This window comes from Lissotriton vulgaris, chromosome 2_2 (genome assembly GCF_964263255.1).
Source record: "Lissotriton vulgaris chromosome 2_2, aLisVul1.2, whole genome shotgun sequence".
In the NCBI taxonomy this organism is placed as follows: Eukaryota; Metazoa; Chordata; class Amphibia; order Caudata; family Salamandridae; genus Lissotriton; species Lissotriton vulgaris.
This window is the reverse complement of record NC_141688.1, coordinates 24,471,682-24,497,810: the sequence shown is the minus strand read 5'-3', so window position 1 is coordinate 24,497,810 and position 26,129 is coordinate 24,471,682. Positions and strand designations below refer to the sequence as shown.

The following is a 26,129-nucleotide window of genomic DNA, read 5'->3' as shown; positions in this document are numbered from 1 at the left end:
TATAACTCTCTTCATCCATGTTTTCTTGCTGAAGCCAACACTGCCCACAGAGAAGTGTCCGCCTCTGATGTGGAGCCACTTCCACCTAGTGTCTCTTCAGGTGTGAAAAACAGAGAAGAGCTCACTCATGTGAAACTGTTTACATTTCTGCAACTGTTGGAAGGCCAGCCTTTCTCAGACTAGGCATATTGTAAGAAACAAATAATCTCACTATACTCACACCATGTACCTTAGGGTATAAATTTGCATCTTGCCTTGTGTTTATAAACTTGCACCACCAAGTGGTCCTAGAGAAAACTATGGCCAGATTAATCTCTTTTTCAAAGATTATTAATGTCAAGTTTCAAATGGTGCAGGCTCTCATTTTATGCCAACTACATCATTATCCTTGCAGTGCCAATATGAACCTAATCCCACACACCTGGCCCATTCCTTACTTAACTTAACCCCACTTCCAGAAGGACGGGCCAAGATTAGGGAAGAGAGTTGAGTATTGTAGTGCAGTCATACCTCATGAGACACAGTAGAGATAAATAAAAGTTTTGGTTCTCTCAAGATCTTTTGACCCTCCTTCTCCCTTTCGTTACTAAATAATTTGAAATCAGTTCTGTTCCTTTGCTACAGGTGCTGATGAAGTCCTATGGAGTCCTGGAGAGGCAGGATTCTTTTGGACCCTCTAAGAATCGAGATATAAACACACGTGGTGCTTTCTTTGGAAGATTCTCCAGGCAAAGTGTGCTCATCCAGATGGCCACAGCTGAAATAGAAGCAGTGTCCACGATGGTCGATGGAATTTCAGGAAATTTTGCGAAAGAAAGTTCCCACGGGGTCTGGAAAGACCTACATGGTTTTTTTTTTATCCCTCCTGCCTCTTCATCTTAACTTGGGCATATTATCGAAGAGCTCTTTATTTTATAATTGCAACTACACTAAAAGAGTGAATTTACTAAGTAAGTTGTTTTATGAATGGTGTGGGGGCCTAGATATAGTAAAGGTAATTGGACTTGGCTCCGCAGAGCCTGACAAGGACTACTGGACATTAGGCCTAATACGGAGGACTTGTGCCGTGCTCGGATATACTCAGGGAGACTGGATGTGGTTCCCGAGCGAGGATATGGGCTGCTTGATATTGGGCCTGATTTAAAAGTAACGGGTCAGGAACAGGGAGATTTGGGGAGCCTGCCACCTGACAATTAATTATTCTTTTTATCTATGAACCTTTTCAGTCTCCAATTGGCACCTTCCGCAATATGGTGTAAATTGGAGTGGGAATAGTAGATGTTAGCCCGTTACTGTCCAACACATTTTTCATCATGGTTTAGATTGGAGTAGGATAGAAAATCTGATCCTTTTACTGTCCAATACCTTTCCTGGCATGATTTAGATTGGAGTTTTAATAGTAAATATGACCCCTTTAGTATCCAACACCTTCCCCAATCCATTTTTCATTGGTGTGAGAATAGTAAATCTGAACTTTGCACTGCCCACCACCTTCCCTAACTTGGTTTAGATGGGACTATGAAAATAGCATTTCTTTACGGCAAGCATATTATTTTATTCATTACTAAAATCTAAAAACGCATTGTTATTTAATACATTTTATACTTACATATTTGCTGGCCTTTTAATGTGCTGTTTGTTCTTTTCAATTTCTTCTAATTCAGTCGAGATGTGGGTCAAGCGGCCGTGTTTCTTTGTTAGTGAGATATTTTTTGTTTCAAATTTACATAAAAATATTGTTTTATTAGTTTGGGAATATCTTTGGATCTTTTTGTTTAAGTTTTAACAGTTTTAGATTAGCAAAGTTTTATTTCACTTACTTGCAACATGTTTGTTGCGGTTGACGTTCATGAAGTTGGTGTGGATGATGCTTTTCTCCTTTACACTTTTGATGCAGAATCCATAGTTTGGATATATGAATGAAAAAGTATGCATTAGTTATTTATTTTATAGTTAAGGTACAAATATGTTTTGTTTTTTATATTGCAGTGTTTAGGTTATGTTACTTACTTGCAGTTATTTGGGCTTAGATTTATGAAGTCTTGGTCCTGGGTTTCTCCTGAAAATGTATCAGAGTTTTGTCTTTTTTAAGTTGTGGAAATATTTGTTGTAAAATATATGTGTTTTTTGTGCTATTTTCATAAGAGTGTGGAATCCATTTTGATTAAGTTTCCTTTTTTGACATTTAATAAGAGCAAGCCTGTAGAATGAGCACGGGCCTCTAAGTGTTGGTGTTGCTCTGTGTCTGACAGTATATGCCCGCAAGCCTAAAATAAAAAGAGCAGACTGAAAGGGAAGAGCACTTTGCATTCTTGTGTTTGCGTCTTCCGCTCTTTTCCCCCTGAGCTTACCTATTACTTCCAGGTCCCATCGGCAGGCTAAGTCTGCGTTCGCTGTTGGGTCTTCTCTCCTCATTGCATGGTCTTCATCGCAGAAGTATTCAATGTCATGGCTGGCCTCTCTAACCACTCAGGTCCTCAGTCAATCCTGAAACTGACACAAAAACAGAAAGACAACCATTATTACAAGGCAGCGTTTCTACCGGCATTCATGTGAGAGTAAAATTGGCCCAATGTATACTTATCTGAACTGTCTCCACAGTCTAGGAGATCCCGTTTCCTTTGTACACAAGTGCTAGCTAAAATAGGAAAAAATTATACATAACTACAAAGTATTTCCTGAAAATAAAGGATTTCGTTTTGAATAGCATTTAGCCCTGCCTATGTTTTTTGGCATATTTTTGTTGTTTTTACTTGAGTTCATTAGTCCTTTCTCAGCCATTGAGAAATATGTTTTTTATTTTTTCCCATTAAGTTTGTTATGATTTTTTTGGGTTACCTTTTTATAGTTTCATTTCTCAACAAGGTTAGTACATTGATTATTCATACATACATTCACTTCCTATTATTACTGACATCACTTAATACGCATCTTCTTTTACATAGGAAGAAAAGTGCTTCTCAGTATCTGATATTTCTAGTTAAAACGGAAGAGGGAAAATTTGCTGGTAGATACAATATTATAATAAAAAGACAATTGCTTTTTTTTGGGAACAGTGGGAATTCATGCTATGTAATAGTCCTTTGCAGTTATACGCATACCTCTTGTCTTGTTACAGGCATTTATTTGATTCCAAAAACTCCTATGAGCTCTAAATATCTTGGACGTGCGTCTTTTTTTGGTTCCCTTGTTTCCTCTCTTCCCTGTGCCAACATTGTAGACTTTGACTTTGTTGGGCCGCTGTGGTGATTGGAGAAGTTCGCATATTGCCACTGGTTCTGACTCGCCCGTGCAGAAACACCCAAGGTGAGAGTTACAGAACATGAAGCCAACATTTAGTTTCTGCCTGGGTGAAATGGAGACCAGTCAAATAACATTGGCAGATGTGGCCCATATGATAGGGAATTTACAAAAGGAAACACAAGCACTTACACTTAGAGTGGACGCATAACTGTAAAGTTAGTCTTTCGCAGCAGGAATCAATAACTGTCCATCAGGGAATTTATTTCCTGCTACTCCTTCTTCGGGGATAGGTCAGCCGGTATTCCAAGTAACCACTCCTTCTGTCATTCCTTTGGCTCCTCCTGAAAAGTTTATGGGAGACCATTCTAAATTTGCTACTTTTATTAATCAGTGTCAATTGCATTTAATGTGCAAGGCATCGTGTTTTCAAACGGAGCAGGCTAAGGTGGTTTTTGCTCTGTCATATCTGGGCGGAACAGCGGCTACCTGGTCGATTCCGCTGGTAGAATGTAATGACCCTTTAACTGTATAATTAAGCATCTATTAAAGACGAACTGTGTAGGTTGTTTGACAGCCACTCATACATGCAATCAATTGATACAGAACTCTTGAATTTAAAGCAACAAAGGACATTATGACTTAGGTTTCCAGTTTCAATAGATGAGTGGCAGAGGCTGGGTGGCCAGAGGCAAAACGAGGCGCCCTTTTTATAAAGGACTATGGGATGAATTGAAGGATTTACTGGCTCAAGTAGTGGATCCTCCCAAGTCATGTACTGCACAAATTGATCCACTGCTCAAATTATACCATAGGTTACACAAAAGGTGACAAGGACAAATTGACCCTAGGACAGCTATATTCATAGAGAGAAAGGTCGAATATGAAAGGCCTATAGATGAAACTGAACACATGCAAATAGGGAGTATAAGAGGCCCCATTAGTGACAAAGAACGTCAACGTTGCAGAGACAAAAAGTTGTGTCTTTAATGCGGAAAACCTGGACATTTCTTGAGGGACTGCCCAGTGAAGCCTAAAAGACATAGCAAGTCGAGAAACTGCTGATATCAAGATCTATGGAGACTAGGCCATCGAGTAGATCAGGTTTAATAGTCTCCCTACTCTTAGCTTAAGGTAAAGCATTGTTTTCTCCTCACAATTTTCTGATGACAGCCCATTTATCATGGAACCATAGGACTTTGGAAGTCCAAATCATGATTGACCCTGGTGCTACAGGGAATTTCATTGATCTGAGATGGGCAAGACAGACGAATATTTCTGTAGAGTCCAAAAACTTAACAGACGAGGTAAAAACCAATGAAAATAATAGTATTAGGTCTGAACCCATTACCCATGCTACTGTGGAGTTGTTGCTTGTTATACAAAAGCATCTTCAAGAGACAGTGCAGTTTGATCTCATTCAGTCAACTTAGTTTCAGGCTATTCTGGGCATTCCATGGTTAATGCAACACAACCCGGATATAGATTTGTGTAATCATACTGTGTATTTTAGTTCTGAATTCTGTAAGAACCATTACCTTTCTGCCCTAGTACCAGAAAATGAAATCACACCCAGCACACCGTCAGACTTACCTGCTTTACCTTCCTGTTACTCATACATGGTAGAAGTCCCACAAATACCATGTAGTCGTATTTATGCTTTGAATGAAAAAGAAAATCTGTACCTGCGTGAGTATCTGGACTAAATGCTTTGCGTAGGATTCATAAAACCGCCTCGTTCTTCTGGCTTCTTCACCTTTGTTCTTCATTCCTAAACGGGAGGGAGTTCTCAGATGATGCATCAACTATAGAGCTCACAATAACATCACCATAAATAATAAATACCCTTTGTCACTCGTCCTATCTCTACTTGACCAGGTCACAGACAACCGTATCTTTACCAAGCTTGACTTAAGATGAGCTGATCACCTAGTAAGGGTTCAAGAGGGGGAAGAGTGAAAAAACAACATTCCATACTAAGTTTAGTCTGTATGAGTATTTGATGATGCTTTTCAGTTCTTCATTTAACCCCTTGCATGCTCATGACGAGGCCAGCTCGTCATGAGGCACAGTAGACCTGTGCTCAAGACGAACTGGGCTCATCATAACTGCTGCAGCGTGCCCATGCATGGCTAATTCCTCGCCTGTGCGGGAGAATTAATGAGTGGGTGGGGTTGTGACGAGCCCAGCTCGTCATAAGCACAGCTCTACTTTGACTCATGACGAGCTAGGCTCCCCCATCCCCCCCCGCACCGTGGGGTAATTACCCCCGCGGCGAAGGGGTTAATGAGGACTTACGAGACATGTTGGATATCCATGCTTTAGCCTACATTGATAAATGCAAAAACAAGTTGATGGACCCCAGTACAAAGATCCGGGCCTAATCCATCGTTTTTTTTGCACTCCACACCACTCCAGTTCAGACATGGCCATATGCAAATCAGCCTTGACCCTGTGCCGCATTGGAACAGTCCAGCCCGAACTGCCAAGCCTTGTCTTCCCAGGATAGGAATCAAGCATCCTAGGACCTGTTTCTGGCTATCATCCGTCATCAGCCAGGATAGCTTGACTCCAGTGGTGTGGAGAGCACGGGACTCACGTCTGAGCATACCCGTCCCACTCGGGGTGACAGTTGGAAAAACAACAGTTGATGGACAGAATGCAGAACAATGTCATACATTCACCCCAGTACAGAGATCTGGGCCTAGATCCATAGTTTTTTTCACTCTACACCACCCCAGTTCAGACATGGCCATATGCAAATCAGCCTTGACCCTGTGCCTCATGGGAGCATTGATCCTCAAAAAATGAATATAATAACCAGCTGGCAACCCCCTCATTCGGTGAAGGGAGAACAACGTTTTTGGGGGTTTACCAAATTTTATAGGCGGTTTATTGCTGAATTTGCAGCTTTGATAACTCCTATAACAGCCCTGTAGAAAAAAGGAGTTACCTTTAGTTGGTCTTCTGCTGCAGATGAAGCTTTTGTGAAACTAAAAGATGCCCTTGTCACAGCCCCTGTTTTGAAACATCCTAACTCATCTCAGACTTTTATAGTAGAGGCAGACGCCTCCAAGGTAGCAATGGGGGAGGGAGGTTGTCCCATAGGGATCAAGCGGAGGGTTATTTATATCTTGTGGCCTTTTACTCTTTACCAATGACTGCCACAGAGCAGAACTATTCAGTAGGAGCCATAAAAAGAGCCTTTGAACAATGGCATAAATAGTTGATGGGTGCACTATGTACTGTTACCGTTTTTACTGATCATAGAAATCTACAGTTATTAAAGGCAGCTAGAGCTCTATCTATGAGACAATTACATTGGACTCACTCAGTGATTTTGACTTTTGTAAAACTGTTTCTAGCAGGCAAAAATCATGGAAAGGCAGATGCCTTGTCAAGATTAGGATACGAAGAGGTAGAATTGTTCAAAGAACACCCCTCTATCATAGCCCAAAAACGCATTTTAGGGGCCAAGTGTACTGAAGAGAACTATCTACAGCAAGTACTACAGTCTTAGGATTGTGATGAAATCAAAGTACTAGAGCAGAAACATATGGGACTCAGAAAACAGGGGGGTCTGGCCTTACCTACGCTACCATAACAGCAACAAACATTACAATGGTCACATGCACATCTGTTGTCAGGACATCCAGGGTATAAAAAAAGGATGAATCTCCTCAAAAGATCATTATGGTGGCCCACTATGGCCCAAGACACAAAACGATTCACACAAAGGTGTCACATCTGTGCGCAGAGTAAAGAGCTCTCATCAAGTCCCAGCTGGTTTATTAATTCCAGTGCCAACACCTCCATCAGCATGGCATTCCATTTCTTTAGACTCCATAGTAAAGCTGCCACATACGGCTCAAGGGTACACTGTTATTCTAGTGGTGGTAGATACGTTGACATAAATGTCTCACTTTATTCCATTACGAACGCTATCAACATTTGTTTTATAACATATATCGAGAGTATATGGTCTACCTTCAATGATTGTATATGATAGGGGCCCCCAATTTGTGTCTACGTTTGAATAAAACCCCATGTTAACTTCTCTAATTTGGGATTAAAGAGAAGAGTTCTCCCAATTGTAATTTAAGGTCTAGAGGAGGGAGGAGAAGAAACCAAAGCAAAAAAGTACCTCTAGTCAGACCTATATATTTTTTTCAGTGATAATCTTCACAATATATTTCAAAAAGGATGCTATATATATGAAGAAGTCATTTAATTTATTCAAACATATTGTTTTTATTTTTTCATTTTTTTTATTTGTTCTATTTTTCTTGTAATAAATACATAACGATTTATTTGCATACAAAAAATTAAGCACCACTTTCTATAAATCAATCTATGCAATACTTAATTAGACAAAAGAAAAAGAAACCCATGAACTCATCTTAAACTCATACCATTCAGTCCATCATGCATACTACCACATTCGCTACCCGATCTAAAAAGATCTGTATTGACATATCGAACAAAAAACAATAAACATACAATAAGTTGTTCTTGAAAGACCCCTATAAGTTGATATGAGAAAAAAGTCCTGAGATCTATTCACTTTTTGGCTTGTACATTTTCTACGAGTCTTTGCTTCTTTCTCTTTATATATGAAAGTCGACTTTCAATATGGGGGTCTCAGATGCGTACGGCCTGTTTGAATAAATTAAATGACTTCTTCATATATATAGCATCCTTTTTGAACTATATTGTGAAGATTATCACTGAAAAAAATATATAGGTCTGACTAGAGGTACTTTTTTGCTTTGGTAACTTCTCTAATTTGAGCAACTCCACCCAGGTACTTGACTCCTCAAAGCTGTTGAATGATAAAGATACCTTGGAACCTTGATTCCAAACTGTGGGTCGCGAACCCCTGGTGATACGCTCCATGATTTTTGTTGAGTTGCTGCAGTCAGAGCAATAAATAAAGTAGCCTTTAAATTCTGTGTTTAACCTGTCATATTTGCTAATGATTCAAAGACAGAGGTCAAATGTCAGACTGTTCATTCCTTTAACTTGTGGACTGGTGTTTACTTTGATTTCTCTGACTGCAAAGTGAGAGGAATTTTTAAAGTGAATTACGTTACAATGTAGGATGGTGTTTTTTGCCAAACACAACAAAATGTAGGCATCAGTAAATGAACTGTATGCATCTAGCAGTAAGGAAAGCAAACATGATGCTTTTTTTAAAATAATTTTGAAGTGTGCTGGAAACAGAGATTTTAAAAGGATAAAAACAAATCAAGACACTTACATGGTGATGATCAAATGATTCACAGAAACCTGATTCCACAAATTATCATTTATTTGTTACACTGGTATGTCGGTGCCAATGTAAAGCACATTTTAATGGAAAATGTGCTGTCTGTAAACGACAATGTGCTACCACACAATGCGTTAGTTACATACTAAAATCCCCCTGCCTCATCCATTAAAGGTTGGTGTTTTGCAAACATTTGTTGTTCTAAAAAGTGGTATGATAAAGGAGATCCCTTGGTGAAAATGAATACCCCCAACAACTAGAAAAAGTGAATTGGTGACTATGCTCTAGCCCATATATTAGAAGTGAGTGTCAATAACAAACTAAAAAGATTTTTGTAAAAAATGATTAATGCTTTTATTATCAATTAATTAAAAAAAGAGTTTTTTTGTACAAATATTGCTTTAAAAACAGTACATACTCATTGCATTCAAATATACCACAAAATCATCTCTTAATAAAAACAATAAAACAGTTAGTCCTAAAAAGTAGGTCATGGTTTCAAAAGTTTGGGAACCACTGCCTTAGAATCCTACTACCTTGTGTCTTTATTAATTGTTGACTTCCACAGTGGTGTATCAATCAGGTAAACGGTTCTATTGTTTTTTTGTTTTATTTTGAATGTTATTGGTTACTTAGTGTGCATTTTGATTTCTTTTCAGTTTGTTCCTCATTTGGCGCAGGCGAATTATGGTTCTATTTTTGTGATTAATAAATATATATATAACTACGCCGACGACCTTCAGCTTGTTTTTGACCTTTCTCATGGCTCTGGCTCCATCCTTAAACTCCAAACCACACTCAATTTCATTTCTGACTGGATGAATCAAAATCATTTAAAGCTCAACCCGGACAAGACGGAGTTGGTCCTGACTGGTGGCTCTTCTAGCCCCTGGACCTCTGCCTTCTGTCCTTCCACCTTTGGTCCTCCCCCGGTTCCTTCTGCTTCAGTTAGAACCCTGGGAATTAAAATCAGTCAGGACCTCTCCCTGTGTCCTCATGTCAGCTCTGTTGTCTCATCCTGCTTTTTGTCCCTCAGGATTATTAGAAAGATTTCCCGTTTTTTCTCCTTTGATGCCCTGAAAATTATTGTTTTGGCCATGATTCTCTCACGGCTGGACTACGGGAACTGCCTCTATGTGGGCCTTCCTTCCTACGAGTTGCGGCGACTTCAGTCCATCCAGAATCAGGCTGCCCGCCTTATTCATAGGCTTCCTAAATTCCATCATATAACTCCCCTACTTAGATCCCTTCACTGGCTTCCCATCCTGCAGAGGACCCTCTTCAAGATGGGCTGCATGGTCTTTATGGCCCGCGCTTGGATGGCCCTTACTTTCATCAATTCCATGATTACCCTCTACCTTCCCTCTCGCAACCTCCGTTCCTCCAACCAGGCTCTCTTAACCTTTCCTCGCTTCTCCAAGTCTAGAGTAGGCGGCACTAGATTTTCCATTCTTGCCCCCGCATTTGGAAAAGTCTTCCTTTGACCATCAGATCTATATCTGTCTACCTGCACTTTCGCAAGGCACTTAAAACCCATCTGTTCTCCCAAGCTTTCCCCTCTTAATCACCTCCTGGTGTCCCGTCTTCTGGTAAGTGTTTTAATCTCCTAGCGCCAGGAAGCCGCTTGGCCACAGAGCGCTTTACAAATATTTTAAACTTCAAACTTCATATATTTATAATTGTATATGGTATTGTATTTATATACTTAAGATAGCGGTAATATTTTCAGTATTTAATATTTTTTTATATTACATTTCGTAGATTTTTTTATATATGTAATCGTTTTAGTGTGTTGTAAATTGTAGGTTGTAAGGTAGTATATGTGGCTAAAGTTTTTTTATAATATAGGTTTGTTGAAATGTAATTTCATGTTTTTTTTTATTTAGTTGTCTACTGTTATAATATATATTTCTAGGCAATATTGTTGTTGATATTTCTGTTGAACAATATTGTGTTTATTGATATTGTTGTTATCGATAGTACTTATTTACGAAATTTTTAAAATGCTATTTTTGTTACTAATAATTGTGTTTTGGTAATATTTTGGTAATTAATATTTTTTCCGATATTGGAGTGATTCAGTATTGTGGTTGTCTATATTATTTCGTATAACTGAGCCAAGACTAGAGCTCCCAGAATATCTTGAGATAAGACGTGAAATGAAAGCATGGAATACCTTGTAGCATCCTCCTGTTTCCACATCTAGGATTATAAGTGCATCCAAGGAACGCTGAGGGTGGCACGTGATTTACACAGGAGAAATATTCGAGGGCACAATAATTCTACATCACTAAATCAGAGAATCCTAGCACTTGACTAGTGTCTTTTCTCCAACTATTCTACTTTACCCATCTTCTACAAATTTCCAAGTGAGGTAACAGAAACTGATAAAGCCCCTAAGGGAAAATGTTGGAAATTTCCACCTTAACTCCTCTGGTCTAATTGGCAATCTTTCAGCAGTGTGCAAAGCATGAGACCACATGTAATCCAGTTGACAACATTAACCAGGTAAACAGGTAGACTGGGTGAACCCAGCCGTCAGTATAGGGATTGGTCAAAACATATTTTCACCAAATAAGGGAGAGTTAAAAATTTGAAATGACCAAGGCAGTTTCAAGAGCTGTGTGCACTGCATTTTATGCAGTGAGCCACTTACATTTGAACATCATCTATGCCATCAGCAAGTTCTATATTGCTTATTGGATAGTAGCACAAGATTAGAAAACTGAAATGAATATTTGGGATGGTACTCATGAGCAAAGCAGCAGCAAAAAATAGTTTAGGTTTAAATATAGAGTTCACAACACGTTTGTGAACTTTTGCACAATGCTCCTCTTGCAACCATCCATTTCATGATCATTCTGTGCTGGGTGAAGTCCATTTGCAGTGCTCTGCATGTTAATATCGAACAGGTTAATATCATTTAGATTCTTTTTAAACGTGTTTGATTGTTCATCATGTTGGTTCTGGCGTCTGTGAATAGCAAAACCATGCAGCAGACAGTTTGGATCTCACAGTCTCGCAGAGCACCCTCATTCGAGTAAATATTACAATTAAAACATCACGAGAAACAGTTGTTTACTGTTTCCTACATTTTGGGACTACTTGAATTAATACAGTGTTCATGAAAACAGGCAAGAAAAAGACACAGAAATACAAATATAGTAGAAACGCACCACGTCTTTAAAAACAAGCATTTGCAATGCAATAGGTTTCGCATTAGAAAAGTGTGAGCTATTGGTATTGTAAATGACACATTTTTTTAATATGTGTTGGCTTTGAAAATATATAAATGAATAGCATCGTTATTCACAAAGTCAAGCTTACACTTTCCTAGTGCGAGTCCCATTGGCTATGGCAATGCTTGTTGGTAGCAAGCAAGGACAGTGCTGTTGTGGTGCTGAGTGATGATGTGGTTAGGCTGAGTGATGTGGTGGTGTCCCAGAGTGATGTGGTGGTGTCCCCGAGTGTAATGGCAGGATTTTTGGCTTTATTTAGCACTGATAATAGATCATTATTCTTGCTCGCATCTAGTATAGGCATTCTTAGCCTGTGTTGGCCCTTTTAAGCCCTTTTTCCAGACCTAGAAGAGGATAGCTGCTTAATATGCCTTTATTCTTGACTTTAACCTGTCTATTGCCTATTGGCTTTGACATATTAGACATATTGGTATGGTTCATGTAGGTATTCTGACAGAGCTAAGGAGCATTTCACCCCTTTCAGGCCTAAAGCTAGAGAGACTCCATCTTGATGGAAGCAGAGAGGCTTTTTAGGGCAAAAGTAATGTTTATAGTTATAACTGTTGTTCGCCCTAAGCGGACCGGAGAGAACCGGCCAGAGCTGAATCTAATCAGGAATTGTTCCCGGGCTCAGGTCTCTAGACGAAACAAGCAGACTGGTCACTGTGGGAGCGTCTAGCGCAAGGAGCCTGGTGCATGGGATTGGTGAGAAGAAGCTGCTGGCTGGAACTTTCCATGAGGAAACAGCATTCTATATTTGTGAAGTGCAGAGGCGGAGTCAGTCAGTCAGTCAGAGGGCAGTCGAGGAGAGAGTCCAGCAGAGAGGAGAGCAGTGGAGTGGAGTTGGCAGAGAGAGAGAGAGGGTTCAATCTGGAGAAGAGCTGAGTTGAATAGTGAGCTGGAACTGAAGGAAGCAGTCAGAAGCAGTTGTTTATCAGGAGGAAGTGTGAATAGCTGGAGTCTGAAGTAATGCCTTTTAGAAGAGATAGAGGAGAGCTCGTGGATTAACCTATGGGAGCAGATGGAATTGGACATTGGCGCAGAGATAAAGCGAATAAGATAGTAGAATGAACGGTGATCAGAGCGGCAGGAACTATTAAGAGTGAAGACGCAAGGTGGAGAGACAGTTCGTGTGAGGGAGAGGAGTCCAGAGACAGAGCGATCAGCGCAGAGGTGTACCCAAGAGTGCAGGAGAGGAGAGAGAGCATGAGATGAGCCAAGGCACAGACGAGAGAGGAACCCAGATGACAGCTAGAACAAGACTTCACACTAATCAGGTGATATTGTTTTCATCACATTAGCTACACTTAATCTTTTCCCTTTCAGCGGAGTGTTCCTGTTATGTGTAATCTTTTCTCTTTCAAGCGGTGTGTTCTACCTATAGTCTTTGTTAGATTTGTATAAATGTTTATATTACTGTAATAAATAACCCCCAGTTTATAACTAACTGGTGTGTAGTCCCTATTCTTGTTCACTAAAGGTAAACGGCGCTTCTAGGTAATCCCAGGCACGTGAATGGATGAGTAATCCCAATCAGGTAAGTGGTGATCACATAAATAGGGAGTGAGTGGACCTTTGATGCCAAGAGCAGGTAATACACAATAATCTGGAACCACATTCAAAGTTATTATTGTAGTTTCATCCCGAGTAGACAGCTGAGATAATATCCCAATATATATATGTATATATATGTATAGGTGTTCATAGGAATGTGGTCGTCGTTGATATGCGGCGTTAATGAGAGCACTGGGGGGTCGAACCAGTGTTGATACCCACAGGATTGTGGCTTGAGTTAATGAGAGCACTAGGTGGTTGAACTAGTGTGTAGGTTTCGCAGGATCGCGAACGGTTTGGAAAAGGGAGCATTGGGTTCTGCAGGCCCGTGTGTAGACGCACCAGATTGTGTGTCAGATCTGCCCTAGGGTAGAACGGTCTGGGTCGGGGTGACCGCGAGGCCAATTGATGTAAATAAGTGTGGTGTAGGGTATGGATATCCCTAGTAATCAGTGAGTATTCTTAGTATCCCTATAGATTTAGTGGTGTTCTTAATAATATGAGCTTGTATATTGCGAGTTCCCTATCCTCAGGTAGGTACCAGGTGCCTGGATATAGAGGAGTCCTGAGGACGGAAGGTGAGTACGTTTTGGCTGGGTCATAGGGGCCCCTGGGGGCTGATCCCATCTAAACAGAAAATCCAGCCATTACACCGAGTAATGTGGTGGTGTTCCCAGAGTGATGCGGTGGTGTCCCCGAGGGATGTGGTGGTGTCCCCGAATGATGTGGTGGTGTCCCCGAGTGATGTGGTGGTGTTCCTGACCTGATGTGGTGGTGTCCCCGAGTGATGTGGTGGTGTCCCTGAGTGAAGTGGTCGTGCCCCTGAGTGGTGCCCCTGAGTGATGTGGTGGTGCCCCTGAGTGAAGTGGTTGTGCCCCTGAGTGATGTGGTGGTGCCCCTGAGTGATGTGGTGTTGTCCCCAAGTGATGTGGTGGTGTCCCCGAGTGATGTGGTGGTGTTTCCAAGTGATGTGGTGGTGTTCCCGAGTGATGTGGTAGTGTTCCCGAGTGACGTGGTGGTGTCCCCGAGTGATGTGGTGGTGTCCCCGAGTGATTGAGTTGGAGTTGGAGGGTGAAGTTGGAGGGTGGAGTTGGAGGGTGGAGTTGGAGCTGGAGGGTGGAGTTGGAAGGCCAGCCTTTCTCAGACTAGGCATATTGTAAGAAACAAATAATCTCACTATACTCACACCATGTACCTTAGGGTATAAATTTGCATCTTGCCTTGTGTTTATAAACTTGCACCACCAAGTGGTCCTAGAGAAAACTATGGCCAGATTAATCTCTTTTTCAAAGATTATTAATGTCAAGTTTCAAATGGTGCAGGCTCTCATTTTATGCCGACTACATCATTATCCTTGCAGTGCCAATATGAACCTAATCCCACACACCTGGCCCATTCCTCACTTAACTTAACCCCACTTCCAGAAAGACGGGCCAAGATTAGGGAAGAGAGTTGAGTATTGTAGTGCAGTCATACATCATGAGACACAGTAGAGATAAATAAAAGTTTTGGTTCTCTCAAGATCTTTTGACCCTCCATCTCCCTTACGTTACTAAATAATTTGTGATCAGTTCTGTTCCTTTGCTACAGGTGCTGATGAAGTCCTATGGAGTCCTGGAGAGGCAGGATTCTTTTGGACCCTCTAAGAATCGAGATATAAACACACGTGGTGCTTTCTTTGGAAGATTCTCCAGGCAAAGTGTGCTCATCCAGATGGCCACAGCTGAAATAGAAGCAGTGTCCACGATGGTCGATGGAATTTCAGGAAATTTTGCGAAAGAAAGTTCCCACAGGGTCTGGAAAGACCTACATGGTTTTTTTTTTTATCCCTCCTGCCTCTTCATCTTAACTTGGGCATATTATCGAAGAGCTCTTCATTTTATAATTGCAACTACACTAAAAGAGTGAATTTACTAAGTAAGTTGTTTTATGAATGGTGTGGGGGCCAAGATATAGTAAAGGAAACTGGACTTGGCTCCCCGAGTGATGTGGTGGTGTCCCCGAGTGATGTGGTGGTGCCCCTGAGTAATGTGGTGGTGCCCCTGAGTAATGTGGTTGTGCCCCTGAGTAATGTGGTGGTGCTCCTGAGTGGTGCCCCTGAGTGATGTGGTGGTGTCTCTGAGTGATATGGTGGTGTTCCTGAGTGATGGAGGGTGGAGTTGGAGGGTGGAGGGTGGAGTTGGAGGGTGGTGGGTGGAGTTGGAGGGTGGAGTTGGAGTAGGAGGGTGGAGTTGAGTTGGAAGGTGGAATTGGAGTTGGAGGGTGGAGGGTGAAGTTGGAGGGTGGAGTTGGAGGTTGGAGTTGGAGGGTGAAGTTAGAGTTGGAGGGGAGGGTGGAGGGTGGAGTTGGGGGGTGGAGTTGGAGGGTGGAGGGAGGAGGGTGGAGGGTGGAGTTGGAGTTGGAGGGTGGAGTTGGAGGGTGGAGTTGGAGGGTGGAGTTGGAGGGTATAGTTGGAGGGTGGAGTTGGCAGGTGGAGTTGATGGGTGGAGTTGGAGGGTGGAGCTGGAGGGTGGAGTTGGAGTTGGAGGGCGGAGTTGGAGTTGGAGGGTGGAGTTGGAGTTGGAGGGTGGAGGGGGGAGGGTGGAGTTGGAGGGTGGAGTTGGAGTTAGAAGGTGGAGTTGGAGGGTGGAGTTAGAGTTGGAGAGTAGAGGTGGAGGGTGGAGTTGGAGTTGAAGGGTGGAGTTGGAGGGTAAAGTTGGAGTTGGAGGGTTGAGTTGGAGGGTGGAGTTGAAGGGTGGAGTTGGAGGTTGGAGCTGGAGGGTGGAGGGTGGAGTTGGAGGGCGGAGTTGGAGTTGGAGGGTGGAGTTGGAGGGTGGAGGGGGGAGGGTGGAGTTGGAGGGTGGTGTTGGAGTTGGAGGGTGGAGTTGGAGGGTGGAGTTGGAGTTGGAGAGTGGAGGTGGAGGGTGGAGTTGGAGGTGAAGGGTGGAGTTGGAGGGTGAAGTTGGAGTTGGAGGGTTGAGTTGGAGGGTGGAGTTGGAGTTGAAGGGTGGAGTTGGAGTTGGAGGGTGGAGTTGGAGGGTAGAGTTGGAGGGTGGAGTTGGAGGGTGGAGGGTGGAGTTGGATGGTGGAGTTGAAGGGTGGAGTTGGAGTTGGAGGGTGGAGTTGGAGCTGGAGGGTGGAGTTGGGGGTTGGAGTTGGAGGGTGGAATTGCAGGGTGGAGTTGGAGGGTGGAGTGTGGAGTTGGAGGGTGGAGTTGGAGTTGGAGGGCGGAGTTGAAGGGTGGAGTTGGAGGGAGGAACTGGAGGGTGGAGTTGGAGTTGTAAGGTGGAGTGTGGAGTTGGAGGGTGGAGTTGGAGGATGGAATGGGGAGGTGGAGGGTGGAGACGGAGTTGGAGGGTGGAGTTGGAGGGTGGAGTTGGAGTTGGAGTTGGAGGGGGGAGTTGGAGTTAGAGGGTGGAGTTGGAGGGTGGAGTTGGAGGGTAGAGTTGGAGGGGAGGGTGGGGGGTGGAGTTGGGGGTGGCTTTTGGAGGGTGGAGGGTGGAGTTGGAGGGTGGAGTTGGAGGGAGGAGTTGGAGTTGGAGGGTGGAGTTGGAGGGTGGAGGTGGAGGGTGGAGTTGATGGGTGGAGTTGGAGGGTGGAGTTGGAGTTGAAGGGTGGAGTTGGAGTTGAAGGGTGGAGTTGGTGTTGGAGGGTGGAGTTGGAGGGTGGAGTCGGTGGGTGGAGTTGGAGGGTGGAGGTTGAGTTGGAGGGTGGGGTTGGAGGGTGGAGTTGGAGGGTGGAATTGAAGGGTGGAGGGTGGAGTTGGAGGGTGGAGTAGGAGGGTGGAGTTTGGAGTTGGAGGGTGGAGTTGGAGTTGAAGGGTGGAGTTGGAGTTGAAGGGTGGAGTTGGTGTTGGAGGGTGGAGTTGAAGGGTGGAGTCGGTGGGTGGAGTTGGAGGGTGGAGGTTGAGTTGGAGGGTGGGGTTGGAGGGTGGAGTTGGAGGGTGGAATTGGAGGGTGGAGGGTGGAGTTGGAGGGTGGAGTAGGAGGGTGGAGTTTGGAGTTGGAGTTTAGAGGGTGGAGTTTGAGGGTGGAGTTGGAGTTGAAGGGTGGAAATTGGGGGGTGGAGGGTCGAGTTAGAGGGTGGAGTTGGAGTGTGGAGGGTGGAGGGTGGAGTTGGAGGGTGGAGTTGGAGGGTGGAGTTGGAGGGTGGAGTTGGAGGGTGGAGTTGGAGTTGGAGGATGGAGTTGGAGGGTGGAGTTAGAGTTGGAGAGAGGAGGTGGAGGGTGGAGTTGGAGTTGAAGGGTGGAGATGGAGGGTGGAGTTGGAGGGTGAAGTTGGAGTTGGAGGGTTGAGTTGGAGGGTGGAGTTGGAGTTGAAGGGTGGAGTTGGAGGGTGGAGTTGGAGGGTAGAGTTGAAGGGTGGAGTTGGAGGGTGGAGGGTGGAGTTGGATGGTGGACTTGGAGGGTGGAGTTGGAGCTGGAGGGTGGAGTTGGGGGTTGGAGTTGGAGGGTGGAGTTGGAGGGTGGAGTTGGAGGGCGGAGTGTGGAGTTGGAGGGTGGAGTTGGAGTTGGAGGGTAGAGTTGGAGGGTGGATTTGGAGGGAGGAACTGGAGGGTGGAGTTGGAGGGTGGAGTTGGAGTTGGAGGGTGGAGTGTGGAGTTGGAGGGTGGAGTTGGAGTTGAAGGATGGAATGTGGAGGTGGAGGGTGGAGATGGAGTTGGAGGGTGGAGTTGGAGGGTGGAGTTGGAGGGTGGAGTTGGAGTTGGAGGGTGGAGTTGGAGGGTGGAGTTGGAGGGTGGAGTTGGAGGGTGAAGTTGGAGTTGGAGGGTTGAGTTGGAGGGTGGAGTTGGAGTTGAAGGGTGGAGTTGGAGTTGGAGGGTGGAGTTGGAGGGTAGAGGGGGAATTTGGAGGGTGGAGTTGGAGGGTAGAGTTGGAGGGTGGAGTTGGAGTTGGAGGGTGGAGTGGGATGGTGGAGTTGGAGGGTGGAGTTGGAGTTGGAGGGTGGAGTTGGAGCTGGAGGGTGGAGTTGGGGGTTGGAGTTGGAGGGTGGAGTTGGAGGGTGGAGTTGGAGGGTTGAGTGTGGAGTTGGAGGGTGGAGTTGGAGTTGGAGGGTGGAGTTGGAGGGTGGAGTTGGAGGGTTGAGTGTGGAGTTGGAGGGTGGAGTTGGAGGGTGGAACTGGAGGGTGGAGTTGGAGCTGGAGGGGGGAGTTGGAGGGTGGAGTTGGAGTTGGAGGGTGGAGTTGGAGTTAGAGGGTGGATTGTGGAGTTGGAGGGTGGAGTTGGAGGGTGTAGTTGGAGGATGGAGTTGAAGGGTGGAGTTGGAGGATGGAGTGTGGAGGTGGAGGGTAGAGTTGGAGTTGGAGGGTGGAGTTGGAGGGTGGAGTTGGAGGGTGGAGTGTGGAGTTGGAGTTGGAGGGTGGAGTTGGAGGGTTGAGTTGGAGTTGGAGGGTGGAGTTGGAGGGTGGAGGTGGAGGTGGAGTTGGAGGGTGGAGTCGGAGTTGGCGGGTGGAGTTGGAGGGGGGAGTTGGAGGGTGGAGTTGGGGTTGGAGGGTGGAGTTGGAGGGTGGAGTTAGAGGGTGAAGTTGGAGGGTGGAGTTGGAGGGTGGAGTTGGAGCTGGAGGGTGGAGTTGGAAGGCCAGCCTTTCTCAGACTAGGCATATTGTAAGAAACAAATAATCTCACTATACTCACACCATGTACATTAGGGAATAAATTTGAATCTTGCCTTATGTTTATAAACTTGCACCACCAAGTGGTCCTAGAGAAAACTATGGCCAGATTAATCTCTTTTTCAAAGATTATTAATGTCAAGTTTCAAATGGTGCAGGCTCTCATTTTATGCCAACTACATCATTATCCTTGCAGTGCCAATATGAACCTAATCCCACACACCTGGCCCATTCCTCACTTAACTTAACCCCACTTCCAGAAAGACGGGCCAAGATTAGGGAAGAGAGTTGAGTATTGTAGTGCAGTCATACATCATGAGACACAGTAGAGATAAATAAAAGTTTTGGTTCTCTCAAGATCTTTTGACCCTCCATCTCCCTTACGTTACTAAATAATTTGTGATCAGTTCTGTTCCTTTGCTACAGGTGCTGATGAAGTCCTATGGAGTCCTGGAGAGGCAGGATTCTTTTGGACCCTCTAAGAATCGAGATATAAACACACGTGGTGCTTTCTTTGGAAGATTCTCCAGGCAAAGTGTGCTCATCCAGATGGCCACAGCTGAAATAGAAGCAGTGTCCACGATGGTCGATGGAATTTCAGGAAATTTTGCGAAAGAAAGTTCCCACAGGGTCTGGAAAGACCTACATGGTTTTTTTTATCCCTCCTGCCTCTTCATCTTAACTTGGGCATATTATCGAAGAGCTCTTCATTATATAATTGCAACTACACTAAAAGAGTGAATTTACTAAGTAAGTTGTTTTATGAATGGTGTGGGGGCCAAGATATAGTAAAGGAAACTGGACTTGGCTCCGCAGAGCCTGACAAGGACTACTGGACATTAGGCCTAATACGGAGGACTTGTGCCGTGCTTGGATATAATCAGGGAGACTGGATGTGGTTCCCGAGCGAGGACATGGGCTGCTTGATATTGGGCCTGATTTAAAAGAAACGGGTCAGGAACAGGGAGATTTGGGGAGCCTGCCATCTGACAATTAATTATTCTTTTTATCTATGAACCTTTTCAGTCTCCAATTGGCACCTTCCGCAATATGGTGTAAATTGGAGTGGGAATAGTAGATGTCAGCCCGTTACTGTCCAACACATTTTTCATCATGGTTTAGATTGGAGTAGGATAGAAAATCTGATCCTTTTACCGTCCAATACCTTTCCTGGTATGATTTAGATTGGCGTTTTAATAGTAAATATGACCCCTTTAGTATCCAACACCTTCCCCAATCCATTTTTTATTGGCGTGAGAATAGTAAATCTGAACTTTGCACTGCCCACCACCTTCCCTAACTTGGTTTAGATGGGACTATGAAAATAGCATTTCTTTACGGCAAGCATATTATTTTATTCATTACTAAAATCTAAAAACGCATTGTTATTTATTACATTTTATACTTACTTATTTGCTGGCCTTTTAATGAGCTGTTTGTTCTTTTCAATTTCTTCTAATTCAGTCGAGATGTGGGTCAAGCGGCCGTGTTTCTTTGTTAGTGAGATATTTTTTGTTTCAAATTTACATAAAAATATTGTTTTATTAGTTTGGGAATATCTTTGGATCTTTTTGTTTAAGTTTTAACAGTTTTAGATTAGCAAAGTTTTATTTCACTTACTTGCAACATATTTGTTGAGGTTGACGTTCATGAAGTTGGTGTGGATGATGCTTTTCTCCTTTACACTTTTGATGCAGAATCCATAGTTTGGATATATGAATGAAAAAGTATGCATTAGTTATTTATTTTATAGTTAAGGTACAAATATGTTTTGTTTTTTATATTGCAGTGTTTAGGTTATGTTACTTACTTGCAGTTATTTGTGCTTAGATTTATGAAGTCTTGGTCATGGGTTTCTCCTGAAAATGTATCAGAGTTTTGTCTTTTTTAAGTTGTGGAAATGTTTGTTGTAAAATATATGTGGTTTTTGTGCTATTTTCATAAGAGTGTGGAATCCATTTCGATTAAGTTTCCTTTTTTGACATTTAATAAGAGCAAGCCTGTAGAATGAGCACGGGCCTCTAAGTGTTGGTGTTGCTCTGTGTCTGACAGTATATGCCCGCAAGCCTAAAATAAAAAGAGCAGACTGAAAGGGAAGAGCACTTTGCATTCTTGTGTATGCGTCTTCCGCTCTTTTCCCCCTGAGCTTACCTATTACTTCCAGGTCCCATCGGCAGGCTAAGTCGGCGTTCGCTGTTGGGTCTTCTCTCCTCATTGCATGGTCTTCATCGCAGAAGTATTCAATGTCATGGCTGGCCTCTCTAACCACTCAGGTCCTCAGTCAATCCTGAAACTGACACAAAAACAGAAAGACAACCATTATTACAAGGCTGCGTTTCTACCGGCATTCATGTGAGAGTAAAATTGGCCCAATGTATACTTATCTGAACTGTCTCCACAGTCTTGGAGATCCCGTTTCCTTTGTACACAACTGCTAGCTAAAATAGGAAAAAATTATACATTACTACAAAGTATTTCCTGAAAATAAAGGATTTCGTTTTGAATAGCATTTAGCCCTGCCTATGTTTTTTGGCATATTTTTGTTGTTTTTACTTGAGTACATTAGTTCTTTCTTAGCCATTGAGAAATATGTTTTTTATTTTTTCCCATTAAGTTTGTTATGATTTTTTTGGGTTACCTTTTTATAGTTTCATTTCTCAACAAGGTTAGTAAATTGATTATTCATACATACATTCACTTCCTATTATTACTGACATCACTTAATACGCATCTTCTTTTACATAGGAAGAAAAGTGCTTCTCAGTATCTGATATTTCTAGTTAAAATGGAAGAGGGAAAATTTGCTGGTAGATACAATATTATAATAAAAAGACAATTGCTTTTTTTGGGAACAGTGGGAATTCATGCTATGTAATAGTCCTTTGCAGTTATACGCATACCTCTTGTCTTGTTACAGGCATTTATTTGATTCCAAAAACTCCTATGAGCTCTAAATATCTTGGACGTGCGTCTTTTTTTGGTTCCCTTGTTTCCTCTCTTCCCTGTGCCAACATTGTAGACTTTGACTTTGTTGGGCCGCTGTGGTGATTGGAGAAGTTCGCATATTGCCACTGGTTCTGACTCGCCCGTGCAGAAACACCCAAGGTGAGAGTTACAGAACATGAAGCCAACATTTAGTTTCTGCCTGGGTGAAATGGAGACCAGTCAAATAACATTGGCAGATGTGGCCCATATGATAGGGAATTTACAAAAGAAAACACAAGCACTTACATTTAGAGTGGACGCATAACTGTAAAGTTAGTCTTTCGCAGCAGGAATCAATAACTGTCCATCAGGGAATTTATTTCCTGCTACTCCTTCTTCGGGGATAGGTCAGCCGGTATTCCGAGTAACCACTCCTTCTGTCATTCCTTTGGCTCCTCCTGAAAAGTTAATGGGAGACCCTTCTAAATTTGCTACTTTTATTAATCAGTGTCAATTGCATTTAATGTGCAAGGCATCGTGTTTTCAAACGGAGCAGGCTAAGGTGGTTTTTGCTCTGTCATATCTGGGCGGAACAGCGGCTACCTGGTCGATTCCGCTGGTAGAATGTAATGACCCTTTAACTGTATAATTAAGCATCTATTAAAGACGAACTGTGTAGGTTGTTTGACAGCCACTCATACATGCAATCAATTGATACAGAACTCTTGAATTTAAAGCAACAAAGGACATTATGACTTAGGTTTCCAGTTTCAATAGATGAGTGGCAGAGGCTGGGCGGCCAGAGGCAAAACGAGGTGCCCTTTTTATAAAGGACTATGGGATGAATTGAAGGATTTACTGGCTCAAGTAGTGGATCCTCCCGAGTCATGTACTGCACTAATTGATCCACTGCTCAAATTATACCATAGGTTACACAAAAGGTGACAAGGACAAATTGACCCTAGGACAGCTATATTCATAGAGAGAAAGGTCGAATATGAAAGGCCTATAGATGAAACTGAACACATGCAAATAGGGAGTATCAGAGGCCCCATTAGTGACAAAGAACGTCAACGTCAGTCATATTTATGCTTTGAATGAAAAATAAAATCTGTACCTGCGTGAGTATCTGGACTAAATGCTTTGCGTAGGGTTCATAAAACCGCCTCGTTCTTCTGGCTTCTTTACCTTTGTTCTTCATTCCTAAACGGGAGGGAGTTCTCAGATGATGCATCGACTATAGAGCTCACAATAACATCACCATAAATAATCAATACCCTTTGTCACTCGTCATATCTCTACTTGACCAGGTCACAGACAACCATATCTTTACCAAGCTTGATTTAAGATGAGCTGATCACCTAGTAAGGGTTCAAGAGGGGGAAGAGTGAAAAAACAACATTCCATACTAAGTTTAGTCTGTATGAGTATTTGGTGATGCTTTTCAGTTCTTCATTTAACCCCTTGCATGCTCATGACGAGGCCAGCTCGTCATGAGGCACAGTAGACCTGTGCTCAAGACGAACTGGGCTCATCATAACTGCTGCAGCGTGCCCACGCATGGCTAATTCCTCGCCTGTGCGGGAGAATTAATGAGTGGGTGGGGTTGTGACGAGCCCAGCTCGTCATGAGCACAGCTCTACTTTGACTCATGACGAGCTAGGCTACCCCATCCCCCCTGCACCGTGGGGTAATTACCCCCGCGGCGAAGGGGTTAATGAGGACTTACGAGACATGTTGGATATCCATGCTTTAGCCTACATTGATAAATGAAAAACAAGTTGATGGACCCCAGTACAAAGATCTGGGCCTAATCCATCGTTTTTTTTTGCACTCCACACCACTCCAGTTCAGACATGGCCATATGCAAATCAGTCTTGACCCTGTGCCGCATTGGAACAGTCCAGCCCGAACTGCCAAGCCATGTCTTCCCAGGATAGGAATCAAGCATCCTAGGACCGGTTTCTGGCTATCATCCGTCATCAGCCAGGATAGCTTGACTACAGTGGTGTGGCGAGCACGGGACTCACGTCTGAGCATACCCGTCCCACTCGGGGTGACAATTGCAAAAACAACAGTTGATGGACAGAATGCAGAACAATGTCATACATTCACCCCAGAACAGAGATCTGGGCCTAGATCCATTGGTTTTTTTCACTCTACACCACCCCAGTTCAGACATGGCCATATGCAAATCAGCCTTGACCCTGTGCCTCATGGGAACATTGATCCTCAAAAAATGAATATAATAACCAGCTGGCAACCCCCTCATTCGGTGAAGGGAGAACAACGTTTTTGGGGGTTTACCAAATTTTATAGGCGGTTTATTGCTGAATTTGCAGCTTTGATAACTCCTATAACAGCCCTGTTGAAAAAATGAGTTACCTTTAGTTGGTCTTCTGCTGCAGATGAAGCTTTTGTGAAAGTAAAAGATGCCTTTGTCACAGCCCCTGTTTTGAAACATCCTAACTCATCTCAGACTTTTATAGTAGAGGCAGACGCCTCCTATGTAGCCATGGGGGAGGGAGGTTGTCCCATAGGGATCAAGCGACGGGTTATTTATATCTTGTGGCCTTTTACTCTTTACCATTGACTGCCACAGAGCAGAACTATTCAGTAGGAGCCATAAAAAGAGCCTTTGAACAATGGCATAAATACTTGATGGGTGCACTATGTACTGTTACAGTTTTTACTGATCATATAAATCTACAGTTATTAAAGGCAGCTAGAGCTCTATCTATGAGACAATTACATTGGACTCACTCAGTGATTTTGACTTTTGTAAAACTGTTTCTAGCAGGCAAAAATCATGGAAAGGCAGATGCCTTGTCAAGATTAGGATACGAAGAGGTAGAATTCTTCAAAGAACACCCCTCTATCATAGCCCAAAAACGCATTTTAGGAGCCAAGTGTACTTAAGAGAACTATCTACAGCAAGTACTACAGGCTTAGGATTGTGATGAAATCAAAGTACTAGAGCAGAAACATATGGGACTCAGAAAACAGGGGGGTCTGGCCTTACCTACGCTACCATAACAGCAACAAACATTACAATGGTCACATGCACATCTGTTGTCAGGACATTCAGGGTATAAAAAATGATGAATCTCCTCAAAAGATCATTATGGTGGCCCACTATGGCCCAAGACACAAAACGATTCACACAAAGGTGTCACATCTGTGCGCAGAGTAAAGAGCTCTCATCAAGTCCCAGCTGGTTTATTAATTCCAATGCCCACACCTCCATCAGCATGGCATTCCATTTCTTTAGACTCCATGGTAAAGCTGCCACATACGGCTCAAGGGTACACTGTTATTCTAGTGGTGGTAGATACGTTGACAAAAATGTCTCACTTTATTCCATTACGAACACTATCAACATTTGTTTTATAACATATATCGAGAGTATATGGTCTACCTTCAATGATTGTATATGATGGGGGCCCCCAATTTGTGTCTACGTTTGAATAAAACCCCATGTTAACTTCTCTAATTTGGGATTAAAGAGAAGAGTTCTCCCAATTGTAATTTAAGGTCTAGAGGAGGGAGGAGAAGAAACCAAAGCAAAAAAGTACCTCTAGTCAGACCTATATATATTTTTCAGTGATAATCTTCACAATATATTTCAAAAAGGATGCTATATATATGAAGAAGTCATTTAATTTATTCAAACATATTGTTTTTATTTTTTCATTTTTTTCATTTGTTCTATTTTTCTTGTAATAAATACATAACGATTTATTTGCATACAAAAAAATAAGCACCACTTTCTATAAATCAATCTAAGCAATACTTAATTAGACAAAAGAAAAAGAAACCCATGAACTCATCTTAAACTCATACCATTCAGTCCATCATGCATACTACCACATTCGCTACCCGATCTAAAAAGAACTGTATTGACATATCGAACAAAAAACAATAAACATACAATAAGTTGTTCTTGAAAGACCCCTATAAGTTGATATGAGAAAAAAGTCCTGAGATCTATTCACTTTTTGGCTTATACATTTTCTACGAGTCTTTGCTTCTTTCTCTTTATATATGAAAGTTGACTTTCAATATGGGGGTCTCAGATGCGTACGGCCTGTTTGAATAAATTAAATGACTTCTTCATATATATAGCATCCTTTTTGAAATATATTGTGAAGATTATCACTGAAAAAAATATATAGGTCTGACTAGAGGTACTTTTTTGCTTTGGTAACTTCTCTAATTTGAGCAACTCCACCCAGGTACTTGACTCCTCAAAGCTGTTGAATGATAAAGATACCTTGGAACCTTGATTCCAAACCGTGGGTCGCGAACCCCTG

At 42.9% G+C, this 26,129-nt stretch overlaps 1 long non-coding RNA gene across 2 annotated transcripts in view; it reads left to right on the top strand.

Moving 5' to 3' along the window:
- The window catches only part of LOC147728960 (uncharacterized), a 61,732-nt gene extending 59,091 nt beyond the window's left edge, over nucleotides 1–2,641 (top strand). For both annotated transcript variants that reach the window (XR_015309170.1, XR_015309171.1), the window contains one exon: nucleotides 625–2,641. This is a non-coding gene — a long non-coding RNA (uncharacterized LOC147728960). The remainder of the gene's footprint in view (nucleotides 1–624) is intronic.
- Nucleotides 2,642–26,129: the final 23,488 nt, after the last annotated feature.